The sequence below is a fragment of the Helianthus annuus genome, chromosome 12, assembly GCF_002127325.2.
Source record: "Helianthus annuus cultivar XRQ/B chromosome 12, HanXRQr2.0-SUNRISE, whole genome shotgun sequence".
Classification (NCBI taxonomy): domain Eukaryota; kingdom Viridiplantae; phylum Streptophyta; class Magnoliopsida; order Asterales; family Asteraceae; genus Helianthus; species Helianthus annuus.
This window is the reverse complement of record NC_035444.2, coordinates 38,635,509-38,647,932: the sequence shown is the minus strand read 5'-3', so window position 1 is coordinate 38,647,932 and position 12,424 is coordinate 38,635,509. Positions and strand designations below refer to the sequence as shown.

The 12,424-nt window shown below is 38.0% G+C and overlaps 1 long non-coding RNA gene across 1 annotated transcript; it reads left to right on the top strand.

Annotated features, from left to right (window-relative positions):
- Positions 1 to 8,869: 8,869 nt before the first annotated feature.
- LOC110896599 lies at positions 8,870 to 10,645 on the top strand. Its single transcript, XR_002568024.2, has 2 exons — positions 8,870 to 9,129; positions 10,468 to 10,645. It is a non-coding gene; the product is annotated as an uncharacterized LOC110896599 (long non-coding RNA).
- The last annotated feature ends 1,779 nt before the right edge of the window (positions 10,646 to 12,424 follow it).

Below are 12,424 nucleotides of genomic sequence, written 5' to 3'. Positions count from 1 at the left end.
CCTATCTCAAGGGTTCTTCTCATGATTCCTTAATCAATGTGCCACGTATGTAATGTCGTGGTCTTGTTGCATCGGCGTACAATCGAGACTTTGTCGAGAGGCGTCACATAATTGCAACTCTAGCTCCTTAGCTCTTGGTTGCAGGGTTGGCATGAATCTCGTTCTTATCCATCATGGATCTGAAAGTTCTCACTTCGCGAATTCGAAATCCGCTTTTCGTCATTATAGCGCTTAACTGTTCTTTCTCTAAGAGTTGCAAGGTAAATTGCAGTTGTTGCTCACGACCTTCCTTGGTCATTGGCCATATGAGAATGTAGTCAATAAGTATATGGCTTATCTAGGTATGGCTTACACGTTCGATTTCATGAGGTCCATGAATATTGTCGATGCATGTGTTAGGCCAAATGGTACGACAAGGAACTCGTAACTTCCAAAGCGAGTCCTAAAGGTCGTTTCAGGGACACTTCCTTCTGGTATACACAGTCATGGACATCCTGTCCTCAAGTTGATCCTTGGGTGGCAACTAGGATCTTATGATTTTGTCTGTTTATGTTGCCAGTCGTTGGCAAAGGATTCTGATTCTCAATTCTCAGGAATTTACGCAAAATGGAACTGCCAACTTTCTCCTCATATCCCTAACTAAAGGCGTCATGTCCTTAACTTCCTCTGTCTGGTAGCTCTTGCAGTTACGTCCGGAGCTCATGCTTTACGGACGAAGTTAGTCGGTAAGACATTATTCGACACTGGTGCTGCTCTTGGCACGTGGTTTATCCTAAACTTCTCTTGACGCTGCGAAGGGGCATTTCTGGCAAGTCTTTTGAAAAGGCTACTAGAACTTCTTCCATCGCGGGGATGTTCCCAGGTTCTGCAGTCTACTCAGAGGCATTTCTATGCCTCTTCGACCAATGAAGGATGTCGTAGATCTGCCGCCTTATGGGGTCTAGCATCCTTGCGCCTATTACAGTAAAGTTGGGTTTCATCATTCGCACGAGGGATGCGTCTGATTTTCTCGTATTGACGACTTCAGCTGCATACTTGGATTTCCGATCCATGCTGATTATTATGACCTCACGAGTCAATGGTAACAGAAGGTTACGACCCTCTGAGTGCCTAATCACGATCCTTAATCGCTTCGACTGTTTAAGCTATCCTTCTATATGCCCATTTCTAAAGAATACGGGACGTCTATCTTACTTGAGACTAGGCCAAGAAGTTTCTTAAGTTCTAAGCATGCAAGGTTAAGGTTGATGCCAGTATTAGAAATAGATGCATAAGGGTGGTTAATAGGGAACGTACCCGTAACCGCATCTGGATCCTAGCGTGGTTCACGAGTTTCGATCGTGAAAACCCTTCCTTGCTTGTTTCTTCTTTGGGCAATCTTTCCTAAAGTGCCCTGCTTCACCACATTTGTAGCAACCGGGTATTCTCTTATTTCTTCCATCTGGGTCCTTCGCCCAACAGGCGTCCCTGTTGTGCCCTTCTTTTCCACACTTTCCACACCTAGGCTTCAGACATCGACCTTTATGGTGAAAAGTGCATTCTCTGCACCTCGGCTTAGTCCCCGAGTAAACATTACCACCTGCCCTATTAATGGCTCCATCAGTGCTCCTGCCATGTGGCGAATTCACTTTCTTTCTTTTGTTTGCTTTAGAGCTTCCATAGTTGAGTTGGGTGCTCATCTTTAGGTTTGAGGACTTCCTCTTCTTGTTGCTTGACGACTCCACATGAGTCTCTTTCTTGTTATCCTCTGATTCCGAAAATTTTCCCGCACGTAGAGCCTCCTCAGTAAGGGTGACACTCATATCGATAGCCTCTGCGATGGTTGAGGGTTTTGAGGTAGTAACCATGCCCCTAATCTGGGGTGCAAGTCCCCAAATGAATCGTTCTATCCTCTTGAATTCCGGTTTGACTAGGTAGGGGACGACCCTAGACAAGTCGTGAAATCGCTGGACGTATTCAGGAATCTTCGGTCCGTCCATTTTCAAATTCCAGAACTCCACCTCAAGCTTCTGGATTTCAGTCCTAGAACAGTATTTCTTTTCCATCATTTCCTTGAGCTCGTCCCAGCTCAGTGCATAAGCAGCATCTGCACCAAGGGTCTGAACCTGAAGGTTCCACCATGAGAGTGCGCCATCCAGAAATAACCCTGAGATATAGGTAACGCTTTGTTGGGGTGAACAGTTACTCATTCTTAGAACTGAGTCCGTCTTTTCTGTCCAACGAACAAATGCAACGGCACCTCCTGTGCCATCAAAATTCAAAGGCTTGCAGTCCAGGAACTGTTTATAGGTGCAGCCAGTTGGAGGGCTATTCTCAGTCGTGCCATTGATGTGCTTAGAGCGGAGGGCTTCATGTCGTGCAATTGCCTGCGAGATGCATTCTTGCAGCTCGGCTTCTGTTCTTGGTAGCGTACTGGTGTTTGTGTCTCGCCTGGGCGGCATTCCCTTCTGCCAAAACGGTATGAAGTAGGTTAGGCAACATTCCAGGTGTCTATGAGGTACATAGCACCATAAGCCATTATGTAATCACCCAATTTCACATGTATACATAAATACTCAATGTATGAGCGGGAAACAGTTACTGAGCCTTCACTTAGGCTTGCCAACTTGGCTTAAAACGAAATTGAGGTTACATTGCCTCGGTCATTTAGGTTTCAGTTATTTCCCGCTACATTGGTTTTCTTAGGTTTTTGGCTTTAATGGGGCGTACATTTTCCCTTAGAGGGGGTTGCTCGTGTATGGGTGATAGAGAGTGCAAAGTCGCTGAATCTCTTGAATGTTTCTCATCTTCACTTGCTTAAATGTCGTTTTCCTCAAACGTCTCGTACGCAGGTAGAAGTGTCAGTCACGAAGTAGGCTGAGACAGGCTTCCTACTTTCTTACGTGCTAAAGCACTGATCTATGTGATGTTCTACCAGATGAAGGTGAGGACACCTATACATTGAATTTGGTGTGGTTTTCATTAGCTCGACCCGTAGAGTCCACCAGGATTTCTGTGCACTACAAGTCGTTATTACGTGGGCCCCCGTAATAATAAATTGTCTTGCACAGTTACCCCAATTTTCTCTCGTCCAAGCAGATGATTGATCTAGGAGGGGACACTACTGTCCTTACACTCCTTGCCATGGAAAGGACCATTGCGGAGGTCCATGCGCTAACATTCGTTACTGTTATGCGCGTATAGGCACGATGATTAGATGGAATAGGAATGGAGAGAATTCCTAGTAGTTGGAGGGGCACCTTCGTGATGAATACTTCATCTTCCTTTTCTAGTCAAGTATGTTGTCAATTTTGCTTCACATAATCCGGAGGGATCTCGTCCCGTTGATTAAGAGTTCGTTCAAGGTCGCCGCCTCTGCCTCGTCATCACCACCGTAGTTTGGCATCTTCACGTTCGAGAGGGAAGAACAACCATCTCCTACGGAAGTAAGCTCAGAGTCTTGTCTGGTAATCACTCCCAGCCACGAGCTTTGCAAAGGACGCGAGGTCGATAGCTTCATCGTGCGAGTCACGTACCGTAATAGGAGTCGGAGTCGAAAGAATTTTTATTCACGTCAATAATCATTCCGTACACTTATTCGTATGCATGAATACCAATAACAAATATGCTACTTAGCATAATCAAGTAACTTAATGCATTATACCACGTATAACTCTCGTTTTGGGGGGGGGGGGTCATTTTGTCAAGTCTAACTTTTGTAGACTATGCCTTGGTTGGCACCTTACTCTATGGGTATTCCTCACTAATGTCCTTGCCTTGTCTTTTCTTTGAAAAGTGTCTGACTCGTGGATCTTGGCGATTTCGTGAATGCAATGAAAACCATTTTGTAAAATGTTTTTGTGAAAGCACTTTAGTGATTGTAGTCTAGACTCGAGAAGGAATCCTAGTTCACTACAATCGAAGCTCTGATACCAAACTGTCACACCCTGTCTTTTGCGGAAGCGTATGATGTGTGACTAGCTTGTTATCATTGCATTCGATCATAATAAACAACTACATGATTTAAAACGATGTTCATCCATTCGGAAAATTTTGAGGATCACAAACACTTGTCATTTAAGTTTTAAAACACAACCTTCATCTAGGTTACAATTCAACAAAAGTGGATGACATCTAAACTTGTAGTCTACTTCTAGTTACAACACTTGCGCCCAAGATCCATCCTGTCACCTGAAATACATGTAATTTTGGAAAACATCAACATAAAGTTGAGCGAGTTCATGCGTTTTGCATACCGAGTATGAAAACATGGTATGTATCTTGTATAAATAAAGTATTCTTGCAAAAATCAAGTTTTCTTGTGTACACCACGTACTAATTGAATGTTTGTACAAAGACATTTCGGCATGTGAGGACATATGGAGCATTAGTGTTGGCTCCTTTAAGGCATGTGAGGACTTATGGAGCATTAGTGTTGGCTCCTTTAACTATGTCGATTACCCTCGACTGTGTCGATTAACCTCGACTGTGTCAATTTCCCTTGACTGTGTCGATTACCCTCGACTGTGTCGATTTACCTCGACTGTGTCGATTTACCTCGACTGTGTCGATTTACCTCGACTGTGTCGATTTACCTCGACTGGGACACCGAAGCACTCAAGAGGTCACATAAGGACCATGAGTGGGGCTCGGCCGTACCCGTTAGATCTAACCCTCGTCCCTAATTACTGAATGTTTTTAATGGCTTGGTACTAGTTTTCACCAAGACTTTATGGCATTTTTAGTATTAAGTCCATGCTCACATGATCTAGTAATTTCTAGGCATTTCTTAAAGCACATCATACTTGGTTCTCGTTCTCACCAAGTGTGCTTCTCGTATTTTTGTATTCTCGATTCGTATTGCACTCGGTACTCGTTCTCACCAAGAGTGCTTCTTGTATTTTTACTACTTGTAAAAAAAATTATAATATTTGTAACATGTATTTCACCCCCGAGAGTTATAAAACCAAAAACAGTTAAAGAAAAGGGGGAGCATGAACTCACAACTTTGCGTTCCTGCGTCGTAAACTTCACCGGAGTTGCTTATCTAGCGTCGTGACCTAAACGCGTTTTATTAACGTTAGTCACTAGACTTGTATCGCACAAGTGCAAGTCACTATCTTTTGTATTTGTGTTCTTGTGTTAAAAATATTTATATTTTTAACTATTTGTCTTATATCATTTTCTCAAAAATAAATATACGTATCTTGTATTTTGCACCCGAATTATGTATTTTGTCCAAGTAATATATTTTCATAAATATATCCTCTTGTATGTGTCTAAGCATGTTGTATGTGTATTTTCATGTTTATAATCCTCATGAGTATTTAGTGTATCTTTACGTCTCAATACGCTAGCACGTATAACACATACTATATTCACTTAGCACAAAAGTTGGTGATAAAATAATATATATTTTTCTCTCAAAAATATACATATTTATATCCACTTTTATTTTTGAAGAAATCCTCATTTCTTATCACCAGAAATTAGGGAAACCTTGGTAATACCTTTAAATACATTTTTAGGGAATAAGTTCTTCAAAAACTTATATTTTTCTAAGTGTCAAAATTTATAAAAATTTTGACAGAGTTTCCCCTAAAAATGGAGGTTTCCCATGTTTTCAAAACATGTGTTTATTTTCTTTTAAATCGTCAACAATCATCAACAACAATTATCAACAATAATCATCAACAACAATTATCAACAATAATCATCAACAACAATTATCAACAATAATCATCAACAACAATCACTAATTTTCCCCATTTCATGAACTTGCATATTTACAAAAATGTGTAGTAATTTACTAGCACATTTAGTAAGTCTTGTTATCTTTAAAAATAAGTTTAATTTCTTAAAAAAAAAAAACTTTATTTTTAAAGAATATGAAGTTCCACAACTTCTAGTCGGTTTTTACGAAAATTATTTCTTTGTTAAAACTTTTGTTACACTAGTGTTCGCACACTTGTTTGATCACAAAAAAATCACTTTTGTTTGTGTAAGATCCGGATTAGAACATGTGATTTCTTTTGACGCTTGGTCTTTTGAAAATACCACTTGTGGACACATAGATCGGCTAGTTTTAGACACTATTTCATAAGTAAAAATACTTTTACACAAGTTCATGTTTCTTGTGTGGTAGGGTTTCACCTTTTAACCCTTGCACCATTTCAAACAAGCTTATGTCAAGATCCATGATCTTAACCAAACAGGGTTAAATGATGATCCGAGCTACCACAACGTAGATCGGGACTAAATAATCACAAATTTCAATTACTACAACATTTACACAACTAGTGAGCTTTTAACCATCATTTTTCATGTTTTTAGTAGACTTTAATGCACCATTTTGTAAGATTTCGAGTTTTAATCATTACACATCACATTAACCACTTCAAAATAGCTCAAGAATGTGTTTTAAGCAACATACCACTAGCTCGAGGCTAGGGAAGTATCTAGACGCGAATGTGGTGGATAAAAGCTAGAGAAAGAGGTCCTTCGAGCTCCGAGTGCACCAAGCCTTCTTATGCGTGACACTTGACACTTGTATGATGTTGGAATGTGAAGAACAAAATCGAAAAATATGATGGATGATCAAGGGGTGTTCGGCCGAAAGTTTTTGAGGGAGAGGAGAGAGTAGTTTTGTGGTGTTGGGTGGTGAATTGTCTAGTGTGCCATCTCAAGGTATTTATAGACATTCCATATGGCATATTCCTAGCATATTCCTGGCATATTCCTGGAATATTCCTAGCATATTCCTGGTATATTCCTGGAATATTCCTAGCATATTCCTGGCATATTCCTGGCATATTCCTGGAATATTCCTAGCATATTCCTAGCATATTCTTTGGAATATTCTTAGCATTATTCCTTTTGGAATATTCCTAGCATATTCTTGGAATATCTAGCATATTCCTAGCATATTCTTGGAATATTCCTAGCATATTCCTAGCATATTCCTGGAATATTCTTAGCATATTCCTAGCATATTCCTGGAATATTCCTAGGTTTTCTGCGTTGTCTGCGTTTTGCAGTGTAAGCACTATGTCGCGTAGGAACACACGGTACGTGCTTAAACTTGAAAAATAACGTTTTTAAGCGTTTTAATTTATTTTTCAACACGAACCTGATTAAAATAAAATTTTAATCATAACAGAATATTTGTGGGATTAAATATTATCCGGGCGGCCATCAACGTTCGTTTCGCAGTTTTGTCGCAATTAGTTCTGCTCTTAAAGTGTGTTTCGGGTGCTTTTTAGTGCTTATTTTTGCTTTCATATAGCATATATATTAAACCCTTGTATGTACTCTTGGGTTTTAATGTATTCTTGTTATTGGACCTACACCTAGGCTCCAATTTTATTGTCTGACTGCTTTCTGCAGTTCCGTTGACACATTGTGTCTTACCGGTGAGTTTACTAATATTTTTGACGCAACGCTCTCGTTTTTGCATAAAGCAATATTTTGTAGTATAAAACGTACATGAATTCACTTGTATGGAATTCAGAAACTTATTTCTCTTGTAAACTAGATCATGTATGTTCATTAAGGCACATATCACTGTTCATTTAGTGTACGGAATGTACGGAAAAGTGACGGTTGTCACAACACTCACTTGACCCAAACCAAAAGATTTGATTATTATTATTTTATTTTTGTTTACAGATGTTATAGATTGAAAGTAAAGGACGAAATCAAAAGTTCTAAGTTGGATTCCTGAAGTATTGTTTGTATTAGAGGACACTTCGAACAGTTAGAGACAGAGTTCAGGAGTATCCTCAACATTCATGGCCCTAAATCGTCCGGTAAGCAACTAAGCATCTTAAATCCATGATCTTGCTGAAACTTTAGGGTGAACCCAATCCATATCAGTCTGTAATGCTTTATATATCTAAATCCAGTCGCCATTTTTTAGTTTTAATCTAAATATAGGTTTATGTAAAGTTAAAATATATACAACACACACAAAAGCTCAAGTGACCCGATTTGAGTTGTTGACCCATTAACCAACCTGATGCGACCCATTTTGACCTATTAGTCTATTACCCAATTTGTTTTAACCTGACACCTAAACTGACATGACCCGTTATCGAGACATACATTCCTTATAACTGAAATCGCTATAAGTTTGTTTTTAATTTCAGCCAGTTAAGTATTGTTGTTTATTTCAGCGTGGGTTAACCAGTTTGCATATTACAGATAGAAACATAGCATTTGCTTTGAACCAATCCCAAAAAAATGTATTATGACCCGTTTTGACCAGTTTGACATGAACGCATTTTGGTCCGATTCAATTTGACCCATTAGCCAACATGACATAACCCGTTTTGACATATTACCCAATCTGAGTCTATATGTATTAACCTGATAATCTTACTCGACCCATTTTTTAGACTGATTTTACATGTTTGTATTTGACTGGACCCCAGTTTGATTTTTTGTTTCTTATTTTTTTAGTATCTTAATTTGTGCACAACCTCATTTGGTTTTTCATTATTTTGTCCTGTTAAGAAAATCCTTTTTTTTAAAATAATGGTGTATAGATATTTTAGCTTTCATGATCTTATTTACAGAAGTCATCGACTCGCTGGTATATAAAGAATTTTAGCAACTTCGATGCCAAGATGGTCCATTTATAAGTACTGCTACAAACAGTAACACTTCAAAAAAGCCATTATAGGGAACATGGATTAAAGTCTTAAGATTGACTGTAGGTCTTATCATGATTGGGAGCATTAAAATAGTATGCGGTTAAAGGAAGACCCCTGCAATGGACCAGCCACACCAATTATAATAAAGGTGTTTTTTGATGTCATCTTAGCTATTTATAATGATATCTATATTAACTTACAAGAGAGTAATAACCGTTAGTTAATTGAACAGGCCTAGGAAGCGATTGTTATTGATGATGGTGAAGACAATGATGATTCGGATTGGTTGGAATTGCTCAATTGCCTCCTAAGGTGCCTGTGTACAAGGAGAAGCGTTACGAGAATTCGATTATTAAGGAGTTGAGGTATAATAATTTTGTTAGATTTGTTGGCCTATCAATCTTTGTTTAATCTTATATTGGGTTTCCACCGGTGACCGTATGGCGTTCTTCGGAGCATTCTCCAAGTTATCACTTGTCGGTGCTGGTGATTCCTGGTTAGTTTATTCTTCGTGTTCATCCTTTTTTTATTATTTTAATAAAGATATTGTGTGCATTGTACCAAGCCGTCGATGAATAACCTGATAGCTTAGCAACCTAGGTCTTTTTCGAGATTCATCTTCATATGGTTATCAAAATTTATGATTTCAACAAACCCAACTCATCTTGAAACAAAAAACATCCTTATTAGAATGAGGTGGTTGAAAATAAAGAATGCCTAATCTTATCGAGTAATAAGAATTTGAAATTATGTGCTTTTTTAGTTTGGATTTGTGTTTTTATTGGTTGAGGAAGCCAAAAAGGTTTCAGTGGCTTTTGTGGATTCAAACTGGTTACACAATTCAAGAATCACAATCACAAAATAAGACAGTTACAATTAGAGATATACACATATTCAAACACCCCTTTGGTGTTAAGTGGCTGTTTGAATATCACACCAACCTACAAAATCTATAAAGGGGATTTGTGAAATATACCATATGATAATAAATAACAATTATTTTAATTTTTAGAGGCTGCATGTGATATTAAATATGATTTTGTACTCAAATTTTGAATGTTGTTGGTTATCAGGTGTATCAAATTTGATACATTCACAGTAGGGTTGAGCTCGGTACTAACCGGTATTTGAAGGTAAAAACCGGCACCGAAAACGTAAAATGTTGGTAGCGAATCTGTTCCGAAAATCGAGTCGGTTTGTAAATTCAATATCGGCTTCAAACCGGTACCCGATACCATTTTATCATCCCTAATTCACAGTGAAAAGGCTTCTTCAGTTACTAGAGCTATAAGTTGAATGGCATTATCTTTAAGTTATATATTCATGTATTTAGATTAAGATATTGATATACTGACCTATTTTGACCTATTTTTATGGTTTTTGTTTAAATTTTAATTTTAGATCAAATTGTGATAATATTTACATATAGAAATCTTATTTTTTAATTATAAGGGGTAGTGATAACTTATGTGGTGTAGTCAACTAACTAAATATTGTTAGTATCTTAAAACTTTTGTATTGTTTAGGTTTAAGGTTTAGATTGGATTACGAACATATCTTTCATCGGGAGGTTAGTTACTTTATGATGTTATTTAATGTCTGTCTTTTATTTAACCAACTGGGGTAGCCTAGTTGGCCACCGACACCCACCTCTTCCCAGAGGTACTGGGTTCGAGTCTTGGGAGTGGCATATGTCGCCCAGGGTAAGAACTCGGCATGGGGAAGTCACCGCGGAGCTAGCTTGGTCGGGTAGCGGCTCCCGGAGTGAGATCACTCCGGCGGTTGGGAGGACCGTGCAATATCCCCCCCCCCATGTCTGTCTTTTATTTTGCAGATCTATAGTGATGGTCGTATTCCTGAACGACATCTTGCACGTGTTAAAGAAGAAGTTGCCGCTTAAGTTATTTAATATTCTTTTACCTATGATATAACGAATTAGAAAGCAACTTTGTTACATTTTATAACTGTTTAATTTACATACGTTGTTACCATTTATTAATCTTTCTTATTCATCATGCAATTTTCATTTATTAATATATATGTATATTTATTGTTTTAGATAAAAAGATTCACAACCCGGGAGTATTCCCGGGTTATAACCTAGTTATTATATATATTAAATAATATCATGATAGCTACAAAGAATTTTTTGTTTTTTGTTTTTGACCACAAGCTTTTGTAGGATTTTTATTTTGGCAACAATCCCTCTTTTAGCGTCTATGTTTTTTTTAATTCAAAACTAAATCTTAATGTGTATTACTATTTTATATTAACAAGTTCAACAATATCAGTATTTTATATTACTTTATTATTATAATAAATTTTGAATTTCTCTTATAACTTTTTAAAACATAATATTTTCTGAATATTATGTCGTTACATGTTCTTATTATTATCTACGTCTCGATGTAAATTTTACTCAAATCCGAGTTGTGAATAGTTATATACAAGTGATTGGTGTAACACCCCGTGTTTTCCCAAAAGTCAAAGTCAAAGTCAAGAATTGACTGTTATTGGAATTAAAGATCAATAAAGATTAATTTCATTTTAGTTTCATTTTGATTTTCATATTATTTGGAGTAAGTGTTGTATAATCAAACTAATCGGCCGATAATCGAACTGTGAATCAACGACCGACTGTGAATGATAGGAAGTAACAATGCAATAAAGCTAGTCAATCAATAATCAAGCTAATCAAATCAATCATCGAACTCAAGTGTGGATAATTTTAATGCTTTTATACGTGTGTGTGTGCCTTATGTGTTACTTGTGCATGTTTACTTTTATGTTAAAGTGTGTGGTGAATCAATCAAATCAATCAAGACTCAAAGGTGAATCAAACTCAATGGAAATCGAACCCGAAATGGTTGTAAGGATGCTCGTATGTTAGATATAGTAGTTGAGACTAAAAGTAATTTGATTAGGAATTCTATCATTCTCAAATCATCGTTCATCGAAGTCGAAATATCAAAAATCGTCGCGAAATACTCAAAACAGGACAAGCCGATCGAACAGGGCAACCTGATCGAACAGGCTAGCCGATCGAACAGGCTGTTCGATCGAGCAGCCCACTCGATCAGGGATGCTGTTCGACCAGCTGCCCCTTTCCTCTTTTGGAAGCCTATAAATAGGGCTGTCCTTGTCAAGCTTTCCACTTTTGGAAAAGCTCTGACCGACCAGCCTTCTATTCTCACTAAATCTCAGATTTCTCTCGAACCGGTAAGTATTTCACTCCAATCCTTGTACGTTTTTGTTCATTAATCGATTCTCCATCTTTCTATCTTTCAAAATCTGAATTCCAACCATGAAATCACCAAGATTTAAGCATTCTTGGGTGATGTCATCATGGTGTTCTTCAAGAACACTAAGTTTGGCATCAACCCAACATGAATAGCTTGAATCTAACCGATTTCCACATGAATAACCTAAAATCTACCAAGGATCTTAACATTTCACGGTGGGAAAGGATTGGAAGATGGGTTTTCATCTATCTTTCAACTCTTTTACACTCAAACCGGTGAAAACGAAGCTTGAACCGATTTATAAACCATTCTAAACAAACACATGGTTCAAGATTCGGGTTCTATCGAGAGATTTACCGATTCCGGGTTAAACGTTAGACTTAGGTCCTGAAACGCCCACTGACCGGACTTGGGTGATTCCAGCCGAGTCAGTGAGTCGAGTAAAGGCTGAGGTTCTATGGTTCAACTCGTAATCAAACTATCTCTAAAACATCACCAAGTAACGGGAAATAACCAAGTGTTAGGAGATAGGCTAACCAGGTCAGATGC